The sequence below is a fragment of the Capricornis sumatraensis genome, chromosome X (assembly GCF_032405125.1).
Source record: "Capricornis sumatraensis isolate serow.1 chromosome X, serow.2, whole genome shotgun sequence".
NCBI lineage: Eukaryota > Metazoa > Chordata > Mammalia > Artiodactyla > Bovidae > Capricornis > Capricornis sumatraensis.
In genome coordinates this window covers 69,565,021-69,580,345 of record NC_091092.1, presented here as the reverse complement: position 1 = coordinate 69,580,345, position 15,325 = coordinate 69,565,021, and positions in this window count along the sequence as shown.

The following is a 15,325-nucleotide window of genomic DNA, read 5'->3' as shown; positions in this document are numbered from 1 at the left end:
TCTTTTCCATTTTGGATTCCTTTTATTTCTTTTTCTGCTCTGATTGCTGTGGCCAAATCTTCCAGAACTATGTTGAATAGTAGCATTGAAAGTGGGGACCCTTGTCTTGTTCCTGACTTTAGGGGAAATGCTTTCAATTTTTCATGATTGAGGATAATATTTGCTGTGGGCTTGTCATATATAGCTTTTATTATCTTGAGGTACATTCCTTCTATTCCTGCTTTCTGGAGAGTTTTTATCATAAATGGATGTTCAATTTTGTCAAAGGCCTTCTCTGCATCTATTGAGATAATCATATGGCTTTTATTTTTCAATTTGTTAATGTGGTGAATTACATTGATTGATTTGTGGATATTGATGAATCCTTGCATCACTGGGATAAAGCCCACTTGGTCATGGTGTGTGATCTTTTTAATGTGTTGTTGGATTCTGATTGCTATAATTTTGTTAAGGATTTTTGCATCTATGTTCATCAGTGACATTGGCCTGTAGTTTTCTTTATTCGTGGCATCTTTGTCAGGTTTTGGTGTTAGGGTGATGGTGGCCTCATAGAATGAGTTTGGAAGTTTACCTTCCTCTGCAATTTTCTGGAAGAGTTTGAGTGGGATAGGTGTTAGCTCTTCTCTAAATTTTTGGTAGAATTCAGCTGTGAAGCCATTTGGACCTGGGCTTTTGTTTGCTGGAAGATTTCTGATTACAGTTTCAATTTCCGTGCTTGTGATGGGTCTGTTAAAATTTTCTATTTCTTCCTGGTTCAGTTTTGGAAAGTTGTACTTTTCTAAGAATTTGTCCATTTCTTCCACGTTTCCATTTTATTGGCTTATAATTGCTGATATTAGTCTCTTATGATCCTTTGTATTTCTGTGTTGTCTGTTGTGACTTCTTCATTTTCATTTCTAATTTCATTGATTTGATTTTTCTCCCTTTGTTTCTTGAAGTGTCTGGATAATGGTTTGTCAATTTTATTTATCCTTTCAAAGAACCAGCTTTTGGCTTTGTTGATTTTTGCTATGGTCTCTTTTGTTTCTTTTGCATTTATTTCTGCCCTAATTTTTAAGATTTCTTTCCTTCTACTAACTCTGTGCTTATCCATTTCTTCTTTTTCTAGTTGCTTTAGGTGTAGAGTTAGGTTATTTATTTGACTTTTTTCTTGTTTCTTGAGGTATGCCTGTATTGCTATGAACTTTCCCCTTAGCACTGCTTTTATAGTGTCCCAGAGGTTTTGAGTTGTTGTGTTTTCATTTTCATTCATTTCTTTGCATATTTTGATTTCTTTTTTTATTTCTTCTGTGATTTGTTGGTTATTCAGAAGCGTGTTGTTCAGCCTCCATGTGTTGGAATTTTTAATAGTTTTTCTCCTGTAATTGAGATCTAATCTTAATGCACTATGGTCAGAAAAGATGCTTGGAATGATTTCAATTTTTTTGAATTTATCAAGGTTAGATTTATGGCCCAGGATATGATCTATCCTGGAGAAGTTTCCTTGAGCACTTGAGAAAAAGGTGAAATTCATTATTTTGGGGTGAAATGTCCTATAGATACCAATTAGGTCTAACTGGTCTATTGTATCATTTAAAGTTTGTGTTTCTTTGTTAATTTTCTGTTTAGTTGATCTGTCCATAGGTGTGAGTGGGGTATTAAAGTCTCCCACTATTATTGTGTTATTGTTAATTTCCCCTTTCATACTTGTTAGCATTACTCTTACATATTGTGGTGCTCCTATGTTTGGTGCATCAATTCATTTCAGTTCAGTCACTCAGTCATGTCCAACTCTTTGCAACCTCATGAATTGCAGCATGTCAGCTGTGACCTGGCACACTGAGCATGGCCAAAAGGGGCTACCCCACGTTCGAGGTCAGTGGAAGCTGGGAAGAGCTACCCCACGTCCGAGATCAGGGGCGGTGACCAGGAGGAGCTACACCACATCCAAGGCCAGCGGCAGCCTGGAGGAGACACCCCGTATCCAAGGTCCGAGGCGGCTGGGAGAAGCCACCTCGCATCCAAGGCCAGGGACGGCGGCTGGGAGGAGCAACCCAAGGAGCAGTGGCTTCCCAGGTGCAGGGAAGGCCTAGAGGAGCTATCCCATGTTGAATATCAGTAACGGTGGTGGTAAGGAGATACCCTTCGTCAAAGGTATGGAGCAGCGGCTGTGCTTTCCTGGAGCAGCCGTGAAGAGATACCCCACACCCAAGGTAAGAGAAAACCATGTATGATGGTAGGTGTTGCAAGCGGGCATCAGAGGGCAGACACACTGAAACCATACTCACAGAAAACTACTCAATCTAATCACACTAGGACCACAGCCTTGTCTAACTAAATGAAACCAAACCATGCCTGTGGGGCAACCCAAGATGGGCGGGTCATGGTGGAGAGGTCTCACAGAATGTGGTCCACTGGAGAAGGGAATGGCAAACCACGTCAGTATTCTTGCCTTGAGAACCCCATGAACAGTATGAAAAGGCAAAATGATAGGATACCAAAGAGGAACTACCCAGGTCAGTAGGTGCCCAATATGCTACTGGAGATCAGTGGAGAAATAATTCCAGAAAGAATGAACGGATGGAGCCAAAGCAAAAACAACACCCAGTTGTGGATGTGACAGGTGATAGAAACAAGATCCAATGCTCTAAAGATCGATATTAAATAAGACCCTGGAATGTCAGGTCCATGAATCAAGGAAAATTGGAAGTGGTCAAACAAGAGATGGCAAGGGTGAATATCGAAATGCTAGGAATCAGCAAACTAAAATGGAATGGAATGGGTGAATTTAACTTAGATGATAGTTATATCTATTATTGTGGGCAGGAATCCCTCAGAAGAAATGGAATAGCCATCATGGTCAACAAAAGATCTGAAATGCAGTACTTGGATGCATTCTCAAAAACAACAGAATGAACTCTGTTCTTTTCCAAATCAAACCATTCAATATCACAGTTATCCAAGTCTATGCCCCAACTAGTAACGCTGAAGAAACTGAAGTTGAATGGTTTTATGAAGACCTAAAAGACCTTTTAGAACTAACACCCCAAAAAGATGTCCGTTTCATTATAGGGGACTGGAATGCAAAAGTAGTAGGTCAAGAAACAATTGGAGTAAGAGGCAAATTTGGCCTTGGAATGCGGAATGAAGTAGGGCAAAGACTAATAGAGTTTTGCCAGGAAAATGCACTGGTCATAGCAAACACCCTCTTTGAACAACACAAGAGAAGACTCTACACATGCACATCACCAGATGTTCAACACCACAATCAGATTGATTATATTCTTTACAGCCAAAGATGGAGAAGCTCTATACAGTCAACAAAAACAAGACCAGGAGCTGACTGTGGCTCAGATCGTGAACTCCTTATTACCAAATTCAGACTGAAACTGAAAGTAGGGAAAACTGTTAGACCATTCAGGTATGACCTAAATCAAATCCCTTATGATTATACAGTGGAAGTGAGAAATAGATTTAAGGGCCTTGATCTGATAGATAGAGTGCCTGATGAACTATGGAATGAGGTTCTTGACATTGTACAGGAGACAGGGATCAAGACTATCCCCATGGAAAAGAAATGCAAAAAAGCAAAATGGCTGTCTGGAGAGGCCTTAGAAATAGCTGTGAAAAGAAGAAAGGCGAAAAGCAAAGGAGAAAAGGAAAGGTATAAGCATCTGAATGCAGACATCTAAAGACTACCAAAAAGAGATAAAAAAAAAAAAACCTTCTTCAACCATCAGTGAAAAGAAATAGAGGAAAAGAAGAGAATGGGAAAGACTAGAGATTTCTTCAAGAAAATTAGAGAAACCAAGGGAACATTTCATGCAAAGATGGGCTCGATAAAGAACAGAAATGACCTGGACCTAACAAAAACAGAAGATATTAAGAAGAGGTGGCAAGAACACATAGAAGAACTGTACAAAAAAGATCTTCACGACCCAGATAATCATGATAATGTGATCACTAATCTAGAGCCAGACATCTTGGAATGTGAATTCAACTGGGCCTTAGAAAGCATCACTACAAACAAAGCTACTGGAACTGATGGAATTCCAGTTGAGCTGTTTCAAATCCTGAAAGATGATGCTGTGAAAGTGCTGCACTCAAAATGCCAGCAAATTTGGAAAACTCAGCAGTGGCCACAGGACTGGAAAAGGTCAGTTTTCTTTCCAATTCCAAAGAAAGGCAATGGAAAAGGATAATCAAACTACCGTACCATTGCACTCATCTCACATGCTAGTAATGTAATGCTCAAAATTCTCCAAGCCAGGCTTCAGCAATACGTGAACTGTGAACTCCCTGATGTTCAAGATGGTTTCAGAAAAGGTAGAGGAACCAGAGATTCAATTGCCAACATTCTCTGGATCATGGAAAAAGCAAGAGAATTCCAGAAAAAAAAAAAAAAAAACATATATTTCTGCTTTATTGACTATGCCAAAGCCTTTGACTGTGTGGATCACAATAAACTGTGGAAAATTCTGAAAGAGGCGGGAATACCAGACCACCTAACCTGCCTCTTGAGAAATCTGCATGCAGGTCAGGAAGCAACAGTTAGAACTGGACATGGAACAACAGACTTGTTCCAAATAGGAAAAGAAGTACATCAAGGCTGTATTTTGTCACCCTGTTTATTTAACTGATATGCAGAATACATCATGAAAAACGCTGGACTGGAAGAAACACAAGCTGGAATCAAGATTGCAGGGAGAAATATCAATAACCACAGATATGCAGATGAAATCACTCTAATGGCAGAAAATGAAGAGGAACTAAAAAGCCTCTTGATGAACGTGAAAGTGGAGAGCGAAAAAGTTGGCTTAAAGCTCAACATTTAGAAAACGAAGATCATGGCATCTGGTCCCATCACTTTATGGGAAATAGATAGGCAAAGAGTGGAAACAGTGACAGACTTTATTTTGGGGGGCTCCAAAATCACTGCAGATGGTGACTGCAGCCATGAAATGGAAGATGCTTACTCCTTGGAAAAAAAGTTGTGACCAACATAGATAGCATATTCAAAGCAGAGACATTACTTTGCCAACTAAGGGATGTCTAGTCCAGGCTATGGTTTTTACTGTGGTCATGTATGGATGCGAGAGTTGGACTTTGAAGAAGGCTGAGTGCTGACGAATTGATGCGTTTGAACTGTGGTGTTGGAGAAGACTCTTGAGAGTCCCTTGGACTGCAAGGAGATCCAACCAGTCCATTCTGAAGATTAGACCTGGGATTTCTTTGAAAGGATTGATGCTAAAGCTGAAACTCCAGTACTTTGGCCACCTCATGCGAAGTGTTGACCCATTGGAAAAGACTCTGATGCTGGGAGTGATTGGGGTCAGGAGTAGAAGGGGACGGCCTAGGATGAGATGTCTGGATGGCATCACGGACTTGATGGACGTGAGTCTGAGTGAACTCCGGGAGATGGTGATGGACAGGGCGGTCTGGCGTGCTGCAATTCATGTGGTCGCAAAGAGTCGGACACGACGGAGCGACTGAACTGAACTGAACTGAACTGAACAAGCCTCCCTGTCCATCACCACCTCCCGGAGTTCACTCAGACTCACGTCCATCCAGTTCGTGATGCCATCCAGCCATCTCATCCTCAGTGGTCCCCTTCTCCTCCTGTCCCCAATCTCTCCCAACATCAGAGGCTTTTCCAATGAGTCAACTTGTCTCATGAGGTGGCCATAGTACTGGAGTTTCAGCTTTAGCTACATTGCTTTCAAAGAAATCTCAGGGCTGATCTCTTTCAGAATGGACTGGTTGGATCTCCTTGCAGTCCAAGGGACTCTCAAGAGTCTTCTCCAACACCAAATTTCAAAACTATCAGCTCTTCGGCCAACTGTTATATCTTTTTTCTTGGATTGATCATTTGATCATTATGTAGTGGCCTTCTTTGTTTCTTTTCACAGCCTTTGTTTTAAAGTCCATTTTATCAGATATGAGTATTGCCACTCCCACTTTCTTTTGGTCTCTATTTGCCTGGAATATATTTTTCCAGCTCTTCACTTTCTGTCTGTATGTGTCCCTTGTTTTGAGGTGGGTCTCTTGTAAGTAGCATATATAGGGGTCTTGTTTTTGTATCCATTCAGCCAGGCTTTGCCTTTTTGTTGGAGCATTCAACCCATTTACGTTTAAGATAATTATTGATAATTATGATTCCATTGCCATTTACTCTATTGTTTTGGGTTCAGCTTTATATGCCCTTTTTGTGTTTCCTGTCTAGAGAATATCCTTTAGCATTTGTTAGAGAGCTGGTTTGGTGGTGCTGAATTCTCTCAGCTTTTGCTTGTCTGTAAAGCTTTTGATTTCTCCTTCATATTTGAATGAGATCCTTGCTGGGTACAGTAATCTGGGCTGTAGGTTATTTTCTTTCATCACTTTACGTATGTCTTGCCATTTCCTTCTGGGCTGAAGTGTTTCTATTAAAAGATCTGCAGTTATCCTTATGGGAATCCCCTTGTATATTCTTTGTTGTTTTTCCTTTGCTGCTTTTCATATTTGTTCTCTGTGTTTGATCTTGTTAATTTGATTAATGTGTGTCTTGGGATGTTACTTCTTGGGTTTATCCTGTTTGGAACTCTCTGGGTTTCTTGGATTGGGTGATTATTTCCTTCCCCATTTTAGGGAAGTTATCAACTATTCTCCCCTCAAGTAGTTTCTCATGGTCTTTCTTTTTGTCTTCTTCTTCTTTGATTCCTATAATTCGAATGTTGAAGTGTTTCATATTGTCCCGGAGGTCTCTGAGATTGTCCTCATTTCTTTTAATTCATTTTTCTTTTTTCCTCTCTGATTCATTTATTTCTACCATTCTCTCTTCTATTTCACTAATCCTATCTTCTGCCTCCCTTATTCTACTATTTGTTGCCTCCAGAGTGTTTCTGATCACATTCATTTCAGTCAGTTCAGTTCAGTTGCTTAGTCGTGTTCGACTCTCTGCGACCCCATGAATCGCAGTGAGCCAGGCCTCCCTGTTCATCACCATCTCCCGGAATTCATTCAGACTCATGTCCATCAAGTCTGTGATGTCTTCCAGACATCTCATCCTCAGTCAACCCCTTCTTCTCCTGCCCCCTTCCCTCCCGCAATCAGAGTCTTTTCCAAGGAGTCAAGTCTTCTTATGAGGTGGCCAAACTACTGGAGTTTAAGCTTTAGCATCATTCCTTCCAAAGAAATCCCAGGGTTGATCTCCTTCATAATGGACTGGTTGGATCTCCTTGCAGTCCAAGGGACTCTCAAGAGTCTTCTCCAACACCACAGTTCAAAAGCATCATTTCTTTGGCACTCAGCCTTCTTCAAAGTCCAACTCTCACATCCATACATGACCACAGGAAAAACCATAGCCTTGAATAGATTGACCTCAGTCAGCAAAGTAATGTCTCTGCTTTTGAATATACTATCTAGGTTGGTCATAACTTTTTTTCCAAGGAGTAAGCTTCTTTTAATCTCATGGCTGCAATAACCATCTGCAGTGATTTTGGACCCCCAAAAAATAAAGTCTGACACTGTTTCCACTTTTTCCCCATCTATTTCCCATGAAGTGATGTGACTGGATGCCATGATCTTGGTTTTCTGAATGTTGAGCTTTAAGCCAACTTATTCACTCTCCTCTTTCACTTTCATCAAGAGGCTTTTCAGCTCCTCTTCACTTTCTGCCATAAGGGTGGTGTCATCTGCATACCTGAGCTTATTGATATTTCACCCAGCAATCTTGATTCCAGCTTGTGTTTCTTCCAGTCCAGCGTTTTTCATGATGTACTCTTTATAACAGTTAAATAAGCAGGGTGACAATATACAGCCTTGACTTATTATTTTTCCTATTTGGAACCAGTCTGTTGTTCCATGTCCAGTTCTAACTGTTGCTTCCTGACCTGCATACAGATTTATCAAGAGGCAGGCTAGGTGGTCTGGTATTCCCATCTCTTTCAGAATTCTCCATAGTTTATTGTGATATACACACTCAAAAGCTTTGGCATAGTCAATAAAGCAGAAATAGATGTTATTCTGGAACTCTCTTGTTTTTTCCATGATCCAGCAGATGTTGGCAATTTGATCTCTGGCTCCTGTGCCTTTCCTAAAACCAGCTTGAACATCAGGGAGTTCACAGTTCACGTATTGCTGAAGCCTGGCTTGGAGAATTTTGAGCATTACTTTACTAGCATGTGAGATGAGTGCAATTGTGTGGTAGTTAGAGCATTCTTTGGCATTGCCTTTCTTTGGAATTGGAAAGAAAACTGACCTTTTCCAGTCCTGTGGCCACTGCTGAGTTTTCCAAATTTGCTGGCATATTGAGTGCAGCACTTTCACAGCATCATCTTTCAGGATTTGAAACAGCTAAGCTGGAATTCCATCACCTCCACTAGATTTGTTCATAGTGATGCTTTCTAAGGCCCACTGGAATTCACATTCCAAGATGTCTGGCTCTAGATTAGTAATCACATTATCATGATTATCTAGGTTGTGAAGATATTTTTTGTACAGTTCTTCTATATATTTTTGCCCTCTCTTCTTAATATCTTCTCTTCTGTTAGGTCCAGACAATTTCTGTCCTTTATCGAGCCCATCTTTGCATGAAATGTTCCCTTGGTATCTGTCATTTTCTTGAAGAGATCTCTAGTCTTTCCCATTCTCTTCTTTTCCTCTATTTCTTTTCATTGATCGCTGAAGAAGGCTTTCTTATCCCTTGTTGCTATTCTTTGGAACTCTGCATTCAGATGCTTATATCTTTCCTTTTCTCCTTTGTTTTTAGCCTTTCTTCTTTTCACAGCTATTTCTAAGGCCTACCCAGACAGCCACTTTGCTTTTTTGCATTTCTTTCCCATGGGGATAGTCTTGATCCCTGTCTCCTCTACAATGTCATGAACCTCATTCCATAGTTAATCAGGCACTCTATCTATCAGATCAAGGCCCTTAAATCTATTTCTCACTTCCACTGTATAATATGAAGGATTTGATTTAGGTCATACCTGAATGGTCTAATGGTTTTCACTACTTTCTTCAATTTAATTCTGAATTTGGTAATAAGGAGTTCATGATCTGAGCCACAGTCAGCTCCTGGTCTTGTTTTTGTTGACTGTATAGAGCTCTTCCTCTTTGGCTGCATAGAATATAATCAATCTGATTGTGGTTTTGACCATCTGGTGATGTGCATGTGTAGAGTCTTCTTTTGTGTTGGAAAAGCGTGTTTGCTATGACCAGTGCATTTTCTTGGCAAAACGCTACTAGTCTTTGCCCTGCTTCATTCTGCATTCCAAGGCCAAATTTGCCTCTTACTCCAGTGTTTCTTGACCTACTACTTTTGCATTCCAGTCTTCTATAATGAAAAGGACATCTTTTTGGGGTGTTAGTTCTTAAAGGTCTTATAGGTCTTCATAAAACCATTCAACTTCAGTTTCTTCAGCGTTACTAGTTGGGGCATAGACTTGGATAACTCTGATATTGAATGGTTTTCCTTGGAGACGAACAGAGATCATTCTGTCGTTTTTGAGAATGCATCCAAGTACTGCATTTCAGACTCTTTTGTTGAGCATGATGGCTACTCCAATTCTTCTGAGGGATTATTGCCCACAGTAGTAGATATAATGGTCATCTGAGTTAAATTCACCCATTCCAGTCCATTTTAGTTTGCTGATTCCTAGAGTGTCAACGTTCACCCTTGCCATCTCTTGTTTGACCACTTCCAATTTGCCTTGATTCATGGACCTGACATTTCAGGGTCCTATTTAATATTGATCTTTACAGCATCAGATCTTGTTTCTATCACCTGTCACATCCACAACTGGGTGTTGTTTTTGCTTTGGCTCCATCCCTTCATTCTTTCTGGAGTTATTTCTCCACTGATCTCCAGTAGCATATTGGGCACCTACTGACCTGGGTAGTTCCTCTTTGGTATCCTATCATTTTCCCTTTACATACTGCATTTTTATTCATTTCATTAGTCATTATATATTGACTCTTTTTTTTTATTTTTTCTAGGTCCTTGTTAAGCCTTTCTTGCATCTTCTCAGTCCTTGTCTCCAGGCTATTTTCTGTGATTCCATTTTGATTTCAAGATTTTTGGTCATTTTTACTATCTTTATTTGCAATTCTTTCTCAGGTCGATTCCCTATCTCTTCTCTTTTGTTTGGTTTGGTGAGCATTTCTCCTATTCCTTTACCTGCTGTATATTCCTCTGTCTCTTCATCTTGGTTATATTGCTGCATTTGGGGTGGCCTTTCTGTAATCTGGGTGTTTGTGGAGTTCTCTTTATTATGGAGTTTCCTTGCTGTGGGTGGGGTTGTATCAGTGGCTTGTCAAGGTTTCTTATTTAGGGAATCTTGTGTCAGAGTTCTGTTGGGTAGAGCTGGATTTCTTCTCTCTGGAGTGCAGTGAAGTGTCCAGTAATCAGTTGTGAGATGTCAGTGGTTTTGGAGTAACTTTGAGCTGCCTGTATATTGAAGCTCAGGTGTGTGTTCCTGTGTTGCTGAAGAACTTGCATGGTATGTCTTGCTCTGGAACTTGTTGGCCCTTGGGTGGTGCTTGGTTTCAGTCTAGGTATGGAGGCGTTTGATCAGTACCTATCAATTAATGTTCCCTGGGTTCAGGAGTTTTCTGATGTTCTCAGGTTTTGGACTTAAGCCTCCTGCTTCTGGTTTACAGTTTTATTTTTACAGTAGCGTCAAGACTTCTCCATCTATACAGCATGAATGATAAAACATCTAGGTTAAAGAGGAAAAGTTTCTCCACATTTAGGGACACCCAGAGAGGTTCACTGAGTTACATGGAGAAGATAAGAAGGAGGAGGTAGTTATAGGTGACTGGAATGAGATGAGGTGGGATCAAAAGAAGAGAGAGCAAGCTATCCAGTAATCACTTCCTTATGTCCGCTTCACAGTCTGGACCGCTCAGAGATGTTCACAGAGTTATACATGGAGGAGGAGAGGGGAGAAGTAGACAGGTGGCCAGGAGGATAAAAGAGGGAAATGAAAATGAGAGAGACAGATCCAGCCAGTAACCAGTTCCCTAAGTGTTCTCCATCATCTAGAACATACAGAGATTCACAGAGTTGGGTGGAGAAGAGAAAGGGGAGGGAAGAGACAGAGACAACCTGGTGGAGAAAAAGGAGAGTCCAAAGGAGGAGAGAGTGGTCAAGCCAGTAATCTCACTCTCAGGTAAAATTGGATACTGAAGATTGGGTTTTTAAATGTACAAAATTGATAACAAATACTAAAAAGCAAAGATTAAAAATCTACAGTATATTTTGGATTATCAAAAATACAATGTTAAAAAAAAGAAGAAGAGAAAAAATATTACAAAAAATTATTAAAAAAACAGCAACAACCACAAAAAATATATATACAGTGTTTGCTTTAAAAATAGGGTATTTTTTGAAAAGTAATAGTAGGTTATAAAAATAAAAATCAAAGGAGAAATAGAGAACTTAAAAATTTTAAAAAGTTAAAAAGAAGAAAAAGAAAAGAAAAAACAATCAAACGACAACATCAACAAAACAAAACAAAAAGAGAATGATCAAAAAAATAGTAAAGATATATCTGGGCCTTTCTCTGGTGTTGTAGGCAGTGTGGGGTCACTTCCAAGGTGGTTCACTCTGTTTAGCTTCTTCTGTTTGCTGGTCTCTTCAGTGTCTGCTTTCCACCCTGACATAAGGGGGGCGGTGTTGGACACTTTTTTTTTTTTTTTTTAGGCTCACTTGTTCAGTCGCACCGTGGGGAGGGAGGGATGCTGCAAACAAATAACACTGGTGTGTGCTCACAGTGTCTCAGCCACGCTGGGTCTGCCCCTGATCACGGCACACACCGTTCAGGCTCTACGTTGCTCCACCGGGAACCGTCTGATGCCAGCCCTAGGCTGCATGCACCTCCCCGGTCTAAGCCGCTCAGGCTTCACTCTCAGGTAGCCCTCAGAGGCATAGATTAGGTTGGTTCTGGGTTTTGTGCCCTTCCCAGGTCCGAGTAGCTCAGATGTTTGGTGAGCACGGTCGCTGCAACTTATCGCCTTTCCCATCCCTGCTGGTCAGTTTTCTGGGTGTACCGCTGGCTCCACTTCTCAGGTGGATGGTGACTGTCCAGAACCCCAAGAAGTCTTAGCAAATAAGCCTGCTTTCAGTTTGGTAGGTAATGCCTCTCTGGGGCTGCGATTGCCCCCTTCCAGCCCTTATGGCTCTGGCTGCCTATCACCAGAGGGGGATGGTCTGCAGCCAGCTATTTCTGTCCCATCCCTTGTTCTGTGCACAGTCCTGGTGGTGTCTTATGTTAGAGTTTTTCACGTGGTAGCTATCCCACAGTCTGGCATGCTAGCCGAAGTTAGTTCACTCTGGTTACACTCAGGGCATTCCAGCCCGATTCTTAAAAATCACTGCAGCCCACGCCTCCCTGCCCAGCCCCCACTTGCTAGTGGTGGATGCAGGCGTTTGCACTGCTTTTCCGCTGGGGGAGTTACCGTTGGGCTCATAATCTGTTGGTTTTAAATATTTATTTATTTTTCTTCCCTGTTATGCTGCCCTCTGTGCTTCCAAGGCTCACCACAGATTCGGCAGTGAGAGTGTTTTCTGGTGTTTGGAAACTTCTCTCTTTTTAAGACTCCCTTCCTGGGACAGGACTCCCTTCCCGGGATGGAGCTCCCTCCCTACCTCCTTTGTCTCTTTTTTTTTTTTGTCTTTTATATTTTTTCCTACCTATTTTTGAAGACAATAATCTGCTTTTCTGGATGCCTGATGTCCTCTGCCAGCATTCAGAAGTTGTTTTGTGGAATTTACTCAGCGTTGAAATGTTCTTTTGATGAATTTGTGAGGGAGAAAGTGGTCTCCCCGTCCTATTCCTCCACCATCTTAGGACTGCCTCCCTGTTTGTAGACTTTTTGAGAGCAGCTATTCTGACCCGCATGAAATGGTACCTCATTGTGGTTTTGATTTGCATTTATATGATAATGAGTGATGATGAACATCTTTTCATGTGTTTATTAGCCACCTGTATGTCTTCTTTGGAGAAATGTCTGTTTAGTTCTTTGGCCCATTTTTTGATTGGGTCACTTATTTTTTTGGTATTGAGCTGCAGGAGTTGCTTGGATATTTTTGAGATTAATTGTTTGTCAGTTTCCTCATTTGCTATTATTTTATCCCATTCTGAAGGCTGTCATTTCATCTTGCTTATAGTTTTCATTGTGCAAAAGCTTTTATGTTTAATTAGGTCTCATTTGTTTATTTTTGCTTTTATTTCCATGATTCTTACATGTTGGTAAGCTTTTATTTCCATTATTCTTGGAGGTGGGTCATAGAGGATCCTGCTATGATTTACATCAGAGAGTGTTTTGCCTATGTTTTCCTCCAGGAGTTTAATAGTTTCTGGTCTTACATTTAGATATTTAATAAATTTTGAGTTTATTTTTGTGTATGGTGTTAGAAAGTGTTCTAGTTTCATTCTTTTACAAGTGGTTGATCAGTTTTCCCAGCACCACTTGTTGAAGAGTTATTCTTTATGTGCTTTTTTTTCTGGCTCCTTTATTTAGACAAGCACCAGAGAAGTAAGGAAAAAAGCATATCATACACAGATTTTTTTTGAATTTTCTGCCCTGATTGTTTTGAATAAGTACAAAATCAAGAGTCTTCTGACTTCAACCTAAAATTCATCTAATTCAGTTTTTGTGTTAACTGCCTACAAGACCCTTGTAGAAGTTTACGGGTTTAGATTAGAAGGTTAAGTGCTATTTCAACATGATTTTTTTGCACCATGGCTAACTTTGACACTCAGTGGATATAATCTCTCTTATGTGACAGCCAAGAAGTTCTGATATGACCACATAAATAAAATATGTTAAATCATCTGCTCAGGAGGAAGTCACAGATACTAGAACTCAAAGTTCTTTATAGTTGAGTAAGTTATAAAAATAAACCCATTTAACATGTTGGTAAGCAAAACAAAACAACAAAACTCTTCTAAAAACACTATCCATATACCTGCAATGAAACAACTGTCATATCAAACAGACTGAGTGTATGACTTGTACAGAGTACCTTGTGAAAACCTCAATAAGTGTAATTTTCTGAAATGAAGATCACTGTGATATTTACCCACGGTCTGGAAAAGTGAAAAATGTATAGTGCTTCTGGTGAGTTCACTTTGCTAAAATGGTCATTATTGTTTGCAACCTCATCACACTGTGCTAATGGAATTAATTTTTAAGTGTGGTATCATTAAAGATTAATATGCAACAGGTATGAGTCCCATTGATATCTTATTTGTTTATTTTTGTCTGTGCTAGGTCTTTGTTTCTGCACAGGTTTTTCTCCAGTTGTGGCGAGCAGAGACTACTCTCTCGTAGCAGTGCACAGGCTTCTCATTGTGGTTTCTCTTGTTGCAGAGCATGGGACCACAGGCTTCAGTAATTGCAAAATGTGGGTCAATAGTTGCAGCTCCTGGGCTCTAGAGAGCAGGTTCAATAGTTGTGGCACACCTGCTTACTTTCCCGATGGCATTCAGGATCTTTTCAGATCAGGGACTGAATCCATGTCTCTTGCATTGGCAGGTGGACTCTTTATCACTGAGCAGCAGGGAATCCCCTTATTGATAATATAAGAATTCAATGAAACAGCACTTTAAACTATCTAGAATAAGCATGGTGGCAGTGGTTTAGTCATTAAATCATTTCTGATTCTTGCAACCCATGGTCTGTAGCCTACTAGGCTTCTCTGTCCATGAAATTTCCCAGGCAAGAATACTGGAGTAGGTTGCCATTTCCTTCTTCAGGGGATCGTCCCAACCCATGGATCGAACCCAGGCGTCCTGCATTGCAAGTGGTTTATTTATCAACTGAGCCACCTACTATGTAGTAAATGTTCAGTACTTCTTTTTTCTAAGATCATTTAAATTGGGCAATTTTTATTTTACCTCACTATTAATAGTTATTGTAATTACTGAGTGAACAGAAATTTAGAGGCTTATTAAGCTAAGATGTAAAGAAGGAGTTACAAAATGAAAGTTAAAGCAATTCTGTTCACTTTCCAGCAACAACAGAGGCATCTTTAGCATAAATGATCCTTTTGCAGAGCTGATCCAGACTTAGTCTTCCTCAAAAGGCAAAGCCCTTCCTTTTTGCTAGCCTGGGATATTCTGGGGAATTTCTAAATTAGTCAGTATTAAAATTGAATCCACCTAGAAAATTTCAGAAACCGCAGGTTCCTCTGCTAGAATAGAAAGTAGACATTAGACACAGAGGAAGAAGACCTAATGAATTTTCTATTTTCTATCTGGGGAAGCAAAGATTTAATACATTTTTTTTTCTTTCCTCCATTTAAAGCTTCTTATAAACTCCAGAAGATAAGAAGGTATTCTTAATTATTTGAGCTTGGAGGACT